Genomic DNA, 11,261 nt, shown 5'->3' on the forward strand with positions numbered 1-11,261 from the left:
CATACGTGTATGGGGAGGATTTGCATATCATCTGCACACAAAAGTAGACTTTAGCATTTGGATTGTCTGAAATTTGAAAGTGTGTAGTCTAGGGTTATCAAAGTTAATGCAATAATAACTAGCAACCTGCTCTTGATAGTGTTAATTTTTTTGATGTGCGATTAACGCACACACATTATGACCCTCAGCGCGCTCCGTAGTTTGGAAAAAGCAGGAAGCGATGCAGCAGTAATGTTGTGGATGGCAACCTCCTTGAGCAGAAATGGATAAAGAAAAAGGGTCTTTTGAATGGCAAGTTCAGCCCAAAGCCCTGCCAGATGGTTCTCTTGACAAGAACAAAGTTATTTGCATTTACTCTTGATGTGAAGTGAATTTCCACTGGAGTATGTCGAGTCTTAAATACCACTTGCTGGCCAAGCGCACAGCTGATGCATAGAGCCCCATATGCCCATCTGTTGTTGCTTGTTGGGCTTGAGTTTGCCATGTTATGCTTTCAGCATATTGTTTAAGCATGCAGTACCTTCGAGGTTATTCTGGAGAATATTCTGAACAGTATTTGTCATTATTTTGATTGTTGCAATAATTATAAACATACGTTTGTCTAAAGCAAACCTATTTGTCAACATCAGTGTTGATAAGAGTATTCAAAACTTGATTAATAATGTCAGATTAATGTACCATCAATGGCGAGTTAACTATGAACAATCATATGATTAATCACAATTTAATATTTTAATAGATTTACAGCCATAGTCTAGTCATATAATTTGGACGCAGATCAAGGAGGTGATATATTTTTACCACCAACTTCATGGCAAAAAGGGAAAAATGCATACATGTTATCTTTGAGCAGATAATGATTGCTTTACTGTCTGATAATGTACTACTCGTACATCTGGTCTTTGTATGGTGGAATACGACAATTAACAAGTGAAGCTCTACGCTGAACAATAAATCAAATTGTAAAATCGAGGAACCTTGTTTAGGAACACCTTAATGGGCAGGCATAAATTCAACTCTACTTTATGAGGATGCACTTGTTGCTAATACAGGGACAAGGACATGAAACCCTGCTGCGGTCCCATCTGTGGACACGTTCATTTGTGTTGGTTGCAACAAGCAACAAGGACAAGGACCATTGATCGTTGTGGTGCCCCCGCTCCCCAGTTTACCCCATAGCTCTTGAAAATTCTATCAAGAACTATGGAAAAATGGAAAACAATTTTGGGTGTGTTGACCCCCCTTTATAGTAGACTTAGGTAAGTAAATAAGTAAGATGTAGAAAAATAAGATAAAAATAAAGAAGTTTTAAACTTATTTTGCAGAGATTTCTCTGTTTACCGTCATGTTTCAGAATCAATTAGTTGTTACTTGGCATACCAAAGATTAGACTTTAGTTATAAACCTCTGAACCAGAATATAAGATTGGTTTCTTGCCGCCCTATGGGATTAAGGCAAGCATAAAAAAACAGTCTGCCCTTAAAGTTGGACACCGTTGAAAGAACTTTCATTAAATTAAAAGTGCCACTGGATAAGAGCCTGAAGGCATGAGTGCCCCAGACTCATCAAACGAATTAAGTGGTGTATATAAAGAAGGAGGGCTTTGCTTAAACGGCACTCGGAATTAACTGCATCGCAAAGTAACATGCATGACTAAAAATAGACTGATTGGCCAAAGCTAATTGTCATTAGCATCAAACGCATATTTTTCCCGGCAAGGAAGCCAGGACGGGTTGACATTGCTGAATACACATGTCATATGGTCATTTGTCATTACATGAAGTTCCTGTGTCTCTAGGGAGCAAAAAACTGGCACTTATCTATCCAGAATACGTTAAAGTATTGACAAGCCCACCCCCGCAGGACCTCCGGTGGTGGCCTTAACATCAGGGGAACCGCATTAGTCACTCAGGCTGCACTTAAGTATTCCCAATTTAATTAAAGCTATCAAAATGAGGTGCTCTTTAAACTGGGCATTAGTGAAAGACTCATAATAACAGGCAAATGAAGGATAAAGCATTGAAAAAGGTGGGGCACCAAAAGCAGTTTGGTTTAGGTAATGCAATGTTCATAATCTATTAAAGTTAAATGCTAAAGTAATATCAAAGCTAATTTTTTATGCAGGACAAAAACATCTCACAGTTTACGCATTTACAAAAATACGCCGCTGCAATGTAATAACCACGATGCCAATTATGGGAAAAACAATTTTCTCCTCCATTTTCGAATGTTTGCAGAGATGCTACTAAATGTGTCCTTTCTCCGAGCTTCAGTGATACAGCCAATCTAACTCATGTAAGCACTCCACTTTCAGTGATTGTATACATATGCATCCCTGAGTTGCTTTTAACAATTACAATAGTAAGGGGCTTTAATGTTCTAGTCATGCACTTGGCTGCAAACTGAACTGCGTGAATTACGTAAACGGTAAATTGATTTTCTTCAGAAAACAATATTACAAAAACAAATTAAATGTAAGCCTTGAAAATACTCAATAGTCGGAAAAAATTTCGACAAAGTTGCACAATAATGACAAAGAAGCACGGGAAAGAAGTTGTGTTTATTCCACTTGTCTTTTGTACACACTGTACCTGAGTGTGGCAGGAAGAACACCAGCAGCCCTGTCTTAACTTGCCTTGGCACCACACAGGGGATTTACAGTACTGAGGTCCTACTCAGAGGCAGGACATTTGATTTATTCATCTTTTTTGGCCGGTTGTTTCCACACAGAATGGACCTGAGCAGTGTCACTCTGGAGGGATTTATTCTTATAAATAAAAGATCGCCATAACACAGAAAGAAAAGAAAAACCTCCACGACTAGATAGTGCCTCCGACATTTCATCGAAGCCACTGTTAAAAGGAATACCCCAGGCACCAGACTGGACAGTTCAGTCACTATGTGCTGTATTGCAGCAGTTGTATTTCACCGTGATGTTGGTATCACCGCATTTGCAACAGACAGAGAGATGTCATCGATGGTCAAGGTCAAATTCAAGATTGAACACAAAGCACAAAATCAATCCACCATCACATTACAGTAATCAGACGCTGCGTTGATGAATCATTCCCTAATTGCTTGATTTTTGTTTTTAATAATCAAGTTGTAGTTATAATATATTCAAGTCTATATTATATGCATTTTTCATTTTCAACGACAATCTTCATTGTTGCTCTTGTGAATCCCATCTGTGCTGCGTACACACCTCCTTTCCACACAAACTGACAGTTGCAAATGACGTGACCTCAATAAATCCTCCAGGAATAAATAATCAACCTCCGCTAACCCGTCTCCAATTATTTGCGTGATCCTCCCTTAAATGCCCACGCAATGAGGAGAGAGGTGAGTACAAATGACACGCGAAGTGCGACTCCAGTCTGGAGCATCTGCTTAATAAATGCAGTGTTTTTAGGGCAGAATACATCACATCTGCAACAAGCTTTAGTACATCTGGCCCAGAGTTCTTAAAAAGGCACGATGGAGGCAGTGTAAGGGAGGAGGATACAACTCCTGCAAGTGTGGCCATTAGGATCCAATAGAAGCACTTCTGCCTTTTGACATGGTTGGACCGCACATTGTAATTGGTTTCATACATACCGGATCCTTAACTGACAAACCATGTCCTTGTTTGAGTGTGGCAGGGGATCCTTGTTACATGTCATGTTCTCTTCCCGTGCCTCCAATAGGTGATTCTCAGGGAGGAGAACAAACTTTGTTTATTTCAGAGGAAACTTTAGGGTAACAAATAATTGCACTCTGTAGCAGGAAAACTATTCATATATTCAGTATCGTATCAATAATTTAAAACTAGTCAGCAGGAAGAGAACAGGCACATTGTTATAGCTGACATGAAAACACTGAAGCGCTTAAAGGCAGAGCAATACGAGACAATCTCGGACGATTATAGTTTAGATTTTGCCCGACACGCCTCATATAGATTTACTCTCTAATTAGAGACTGCCTACATTTCCCAGGATTCCTTTTCACCAGAGTATTGCCATGAACTTAAAGGGATAGTTCAGGTCTTTTGATTTGGGGTTGTATGAGGTACTAATCCTTCGTCAGTGTATTACCTGCATTAGATGACGGTCAGCTCTCCCCATGTGGCGAAGCAGTGCGTAGCACCGACAGGGAAGCAGAGCATTGTACTGCTAAATGGTCCCAGCAGCAAGATGTATTTTCGCCACCTTAAAGAAGACACACCTAAGACAATGTATATAGGTGCTTTACATTGCCATCAGATGGCACGGGCGGCTGCGGCTCAGGGGTAGAGCCAGCGTCTTGTTTAGTTGCCCTGGTCTGCATGTCGAAGTGTCTTTGGGCAAGATACTGAACCATAAAACTGCTCCTGATGTGCTGGTCGACACCTTGCATGGCAGCCAACCACCATCAGTGTATGATTGTTTGTAAGATTACGTTGAGTCGCTTTGTACAAAAGCGTCTGATAAATGTAAATGAGTCTTAAACAGCCCTTTTCTTTGGGACTACATTCCCTCAACCATACATTCCCTCAACCATACAATGTCCTACACAAGCGCACTGTACCTCATACAACCCCACATCAGAAGACTTAGGTGATAAAGGCAAGGGTCAGCAAGTTTTTTAGAAGCATTTTCTATTATTTTGTAGTTCAACATCCCGAGAGCAATCAATTGGTTAAATTCTCTCTGGGAAAAAAAAAAAATCTGGTGCCTGTGGCTGTCAAAGGCCTCCAATAAAATTGTCCGACTATGTACCTGCCTACCTGTGTGCACCTTGCCCGTGCACTCATTGTGCATGACCAAAATCTTCCACAGGGCTTTTTGTTATGGGCGTGTAAATACTGCTGAAGCTAATTGCAACCTAGTGGCACAAGAACGGCAGAGAAAGTGTAGCTAAAATTTCGAAGGACTATTATGCTAGCTTGACAGCAGTGACTGCTAATAAATAATTCATGTTCTCTGTCTAAGGCCATTATGATAAAATTAGGTGTTTTCTTACATGTGAATAAGACATGAGGTAGTTGGACAGGGTTAGCAATGACAACAGTGGTTGCGCTCCCAGTCCACAGCCCATGAGCCTGTTGTTCAGCTGCTAGCTAACTTAGTTGCAAGAAGCACCTACAGCAAAGAGCATGTAACTGCCAGGCAAGGTAGTTCAGGCAGAGGAAAGTTTGTGCTTGTGTTTAAATGACTGTGGCATTCAAAAGGTATTCATCAATGTAGTTATCAGACTAAAAAAGCTAAGACTGCTTGCTGAGCGTAGCTAACTAGCCGCTAACAAACAACTCTCGGCTTGCCAGCGAGTTCTGCGAAGCACTCGTTGTAGTCAGGTGGTGCATGTTCATGTGTTTTGATGTTCTGTTTAGCAACAATCTTACCACAGCTTTTCTTTTGCCATAGCTCATATACAGCGCTAGCAAACAGCATTAGAACTACAGCGGACCGCAAGTGACAGCAGCAACGGCGGAACCTGTCCTCTGACTGCTTTGCATTCCGGTTTACTGCGTCATTTCGTAATTATCGCGGCTTCCTGCGCAGGAGATGTGAATGTTTAACCTCGTGGGTGTTTCCAAAATAAAAACCCCCTACTCTTCAGCCGTTATATTATCTGTTTTAGATAAGTAAGCGGAAGCAGTTGGTGTTGAGCAAGGGAGCAGTTAGGTGAAGGACATCAGGCTTCGAAGTAGCTGCATTGAAGAGAGTCTTTTATACCAACCGGCAGTGACTCAGTCTTGTTCCAAGACAACAGTTGTTATTCGTAAGTATATTCTTGCGGAAAATGACTGCTACAGGTTTCCTACATATAATTTATTTCAAATATTAAACCCACTGAAATGTGCTCAAACAATTTTGACACAACGTGATTTATTTGCTATGTCTAAGTTTTACTTTCCAACACACCCTAATGACAGGTTGCTGAAAGACTGCGATGTTGACGGCTGTTGTGGATGTCTATACATTGTAAAAACACACACACACACACGCATATAGTGTGCACACACTCCCCTGACCCTCCTTACACTGAAGAGATGACAGCAGGTGGATTTGGAGAGACAGATTGAGATGGATAGTGACCCAAAGAGGGACAGATTGTGGGAGGAACAAGATGAGGTTGGAAAGTTTGGTATAGAAGTTGGAGGCAAAAGGGGGAGACAGAGCGAGAGGCTAAAGCATGACATGGCCTGAACTTTTGTCACAGTATTAGCCGTGTGGCTTCAGTTACGTTGTGGAAGTGAGAGACGTTGGTGCTTACTCTCTAAATGACTTACCACTACAGTCGATGTTCAAGGCCTCTGCGTTGGAAGTATTTTATTCAGAGGAAATTACTCATCATTCACTTTGATGGCTGACGAACAGCTTTTAGCACTTTATACAAGGTGAAATATTCTAATCTTGATAAAATCATGTGCAGTGTGTTCAGCTACTTTCATGGAGTTCAAAGACTCTTTAAATGACATGACTCCATACGTGCTTCTAACTGTTTCTTCTGCTGTGGGAGAAAGTGGATATGGAAAGTAGAGACAACGAGCCCCAAGGCTGTTGACACCCCCAAAAGCTCAGCAGCGCAAATAACTTCCTTGTCAATCAGTGATGAGCCTCACTGCCCGGAGTCAGACAGCCTCCTCCTCCTCCACCATTATTATTGAGGAAATGAGATGGACTCCATTATGTTTATTGTTGCTCCAGCTGGTGGGCACCCATTTTAGGTACATGGCTGGTAATGAGAGCACAGCTGAATATTGTTATTTTCCATGTTTTAGCGGAGCAAGAGGTGAGGTTGTGATGGCGCAACAATATTAGCACTGCACTAAGGTGGCCCCTGCCATCAGATCCATATAATAAATACACCAGGTCGCACTGCAGTTTAAGGCCTTTTAAGGTTAAAAAAGGGGATTTACCACAATGCAGCAACAAAACAAAACAGCAGACATGTTTTACACAGGTTTGCACAGGTTTTACTAATCTGAAAACACAGCGAACTGGAATTCATTGATTTGATTCCCTTTTCCTATTCCGAGATGTCAAAATATCGTCCACGATAAAGCCCAATTGTACTGCATTCTCAAAAAGGCAACGTCTTTTTTAGGTGAACTTCATTTACTGATTTAAGACTTTTCAAACCAACATCATGAAGTAATTGGGATCTTGTAGGATATGGGGCCCACCACCGTTTCTGAATGAAACACAACTGGTTTAATGACAAATTCCAGGTTTGTCAGCGGTAGCATAAGGCCACATGCTAACTGCAAACAAACCTCAACGCGTCATAACAATGTCTTGAAAATGTAAGTGTTAAGTGAACATGCATGCTCAGACATTTTTTCCAATGTGGCAGTCAAAGTATGCACAAGTGCTGCACACAACCCAGAACAGTACCAGCACATAGAGCTAACATGCTAAGCAAAACTGTTGCCAATGACAAAAATCAACCAGTCTGAGGCTCGATCATTGTCCCTTTTTTTTCTTTCTTAGCTTCCTCCATCAACGTCTTCTTTCGTCTAATCACCCGCCTCATGGAATCTGTAGAGGCTGCTGAGCTGACCCATTCTGGTGCCCGTCCTGACAGTGCTCCGAGCAGAGTCAACTAACAGAGCTAAGTTTTAGATGCAGAACACGGCCTTTACGGTGTGCCTTCAGGAAATGCCTTCAGTCGCAGATAGTTGAGACGGAGCAGCTGGAGGACATCAGAGGGATGATAAAATATGATCCAGTTTCACCAAAATCACTGATAGTTGGTGCAGAGACAGAGACATTCAGTCATTTATTGTAACATTGAACATTATTTCGAAGCGGTTTTTTTAAAGGAGAAATTCAAACTGGGAATTTTGATATTTACAATACTAATGAGGTAATAGTACAAACATCTTATAACTGAATAAACAAGCCATTTTCAGAGGAAAATAAGTTACCCAAAACACTGTTTGAAGCGAGAAAGGTGGCAGGGTCCGCCACATATAAACAAAATAAAACAGTATCAAATTGTGATGTCCTTTAAGGTCATTTAAGTCATGGAAACAAAGAGTTTGTTTATGTAGTTTGTTCCCCAAAACTACATAATTTCTTTAACTCTGATACCGAGCAGTTGGCCTCCTGCCCAACGACATGAGCCAACTAGCATGTGATCAGAAAGTGGGCTAAGTTCTCCTGAAGCAGAGCTCTGCTGACTTTGCCTACATGTACCAGAGGGCATGACGTGAAAAATGTGTGCTTGTTCTTAACATCCTTTGCACTCATATTTTGGGATACAGTATTCTCTGTTGGAAATGTAGCCAGTTTACAAGCAAGAGATGTTTTGTTTATGTGTGGCAGCATGCCCCCTGGCTATCCAGAGGCTAAATCCAAGCTTGTAGTTCTTCCTTAACACCAATTACGCCGCCGGTCTCCAAAGACCGGATTTTGCAGCAGGAGAACTCTGCTTTCTCAGTCAATATAGCGTGCAGAGAGGAATTCATTGTTTCAAAATGTTTATATTTAGCATCAACACTGATTGTACATTCACCAAACATGAGCCTACTGGACAGTACAGTGGCTATTGTAGCAATATCCATATCCATAATGTAAGGTTGCATAAAATAAAGATGCATTTGATAATATCAAGACTCGTGAGTGGATTAGCACATTACCCATAGAGCTTTGCTGACAGCAGCCTTCTCATTGAAAAGTCAGTACAACAAGTGTGCCATCATGTTGAAATGTTACCTGTAATAATCCTGTCACTGATGGATCACCATCCGTAAAGAAAAAACATATCTGGCTTGCTGGGAAACACAGTAGGATGGGCATGGAGGGATCAGAGGCTAGCAGTCACGGAAGTCAGCCAGCCACATAGTGTGCTGTCAAGTTGACTCGTGATGGATTATGGAGCCTAGCAACATGCTACAGGGATGTCCAGGCTCCCGGTATCACCGCGTGGGCCAAGACAAATGACTCTTAATATGCATTGGAGATTTCCCCTAATTCACTTGACATTTTAGAGACGTCTCGTTAATTCCACCCCGTCTCCTATGAATTACATTCATATGCGACAATCCTGCAATAGCAATTTATGCTCAGCAGAAAAGTTCAGTGCAGACGTGGTGTGGTTTTCATGAAATATAGCAAAAGGTAAGGATATCTCTGTATGCATCATGACAAGAAAATAACATTTAAAAGTCTTTACAATATGATCAATTAATCTTTAAATTGTGGCACTCCTATATTCTCATAAGGTACAAGCCATACAGTCTTGCTGTTGTTGTTTCTGCTATGATCGGACTCTCTTTAACAAAGTTTCGCCTCTTTTTATAAGTCACAGGCTCAGTTCTTTCCAAAGAATAAGCCACTGAACTACACATATATTTATATAAAATTTGATGATTTTAATTGGTGCATATGATACTTTTTTCTTTCTCATACAACATGATTTTGGGTCCCTGGGCACAAAACAAGCAGACCTCTTAAACCAAACAACCAAACCAACGCTTCTCAATCTATTTCTGCTTTCTGAATACAGTAGCTTTTTTTAAATCTTAGATCTTTAGAGCTAGAAGGCAGACGGTGTTGTTCTGCACCTCTTGGATAGGTTTGTGATGATTTTCTTTTGCATCTTGTATAGTAACCAGTGAACTGACAAGAAGTGGTGGGGATGCCAAAGGTACAGGAATGCATGAAACATTGATGAACATATTGGCAGATGGAGCTGATGGAGATACATGATCCAAACTTTCCCATAAATCTGCAGTAAGCGATTCACCCTCACTGCAGAGTTTCATGTAATATGCTATTTCCCCTAACTGTTTCATTATGTTCATGTTTACGTCATTTATACAAAGTATATTTGCTTAGTTGTGAGAACACATGAGAAAAGAGCACAGAAGGGGACATTACTGTCCAGCCTGCTTCAGATTTGTTGAAATCTTGAAGCAAAATTTAAATAGTAAATTCTCTTATTTCAACAGAAGTTTTTACTTTCCTTAAAAGCAGACCTATTATGCTTTTTTTTCCTTTTTTCCCGCTTTCCTTCATTGGGTTATAAAGGTTCTTGTGCATATAAAAGGTCAAAGTCTGCATCAACAGAAGCTCCTTTTTCCTACAGAAAACACTGCTCCTGAAACGCCTCCTCAGCAGTCACGCCTTTCATTCTGTGACTTTGTGACATCACAATATGTCACAGAGTTGCACATTTGCATTATTTATGGTGAGCAGCTAGAAATACTTTAATACAGCGGCTCTGTTGTTGTTAGCGGTGCTGGCTCAGGCATGTGTCAGCTGACCAATCAGAGCAGACTGGATATTCAGAAGGAGGGCTTTAAAGAGACAGGAGCTGAAACAGTGTTTCAGACGGAGGGGGAATCTAGCACTGCAGCACTGGACAGTACTTAAAAACTGACAAAACTGATTATTACTGACTTTTGATCACTAAAGCATGTAAATCTATTCTAGTAGTAACCCAAAATAAAATGATGATCCGGAAAATGAGCACAATATGTGTCCTTTAATTATTGAAAGGCATTTTTACTGCAGTGTGCCAAATTCTTTAAAATGAAAATAGTAATATAAAATGGAATTTCCCCTCAGAATGATGTGAATATGTGCCCTTATACTGCTTCCCAGAGGAGCATCCTCAGCTGTTTCTACTGATATGTTGCTGACACTTCAGGGACTTCACACCATACTCCCCCATATACAACACTATCCTCTAAACACATCCTCCAGATATATCACATTCTGCAGCTATATCATTGAGATGATGTATGGAGGAAATATTTATCATAGCTATTCACTGTGTGAACATCATTGGAGGTTGATTTATGGGCATGGTGGCTAATGCTAGTTTTTACTGCATTATAAGGCAATAAAGAAACATGAGAAAAACATACAACATTTCCCCACATATCAAAATATGTATGCAAGCTTAACCCACATCGTATTATTCTGTCTCCTGCTGGTGCTTTTGTAATCACATCAGTTGGACTCAAAGTGGAGCTGGAGGGGGTTTGGATATCAGTACCAATGGGTATATTGTATATCAATGCCTCTCTCTTTGTGAGCTCTTTGAATGAGACTCGCGCTGGGAAATGACAGCCAGTCTTTGTTCCAGCTTGTGTTTTTTTTTCTCGCCTTTACAGAAGAAACATACAAACTCTACACAAAGGCTGCACCTACACGACACTTTTTATTTCCACAGACAAGCTTCTGAAACGGATGGACCTGTGTAAACTGCTCAACACCATTATTTCTGTTTTATGTGACTGTTCTTCTCCTAATAAACCGAAGTGGGCGCAGCACCCACCATGATTC

Source organism: Sparus aurata, chromosome 7 (assembly GCF_900880675.1).
Source record: "Sparus aurata chromosome 7, fSpaAur1.1, whole genome shotgun sequence".
Lineage (NCBI taxonomy): Eukaryota > Metazoa > Chordata > Actinopteri > Spariformes > Sparidae > Sparus > Sparus aurata.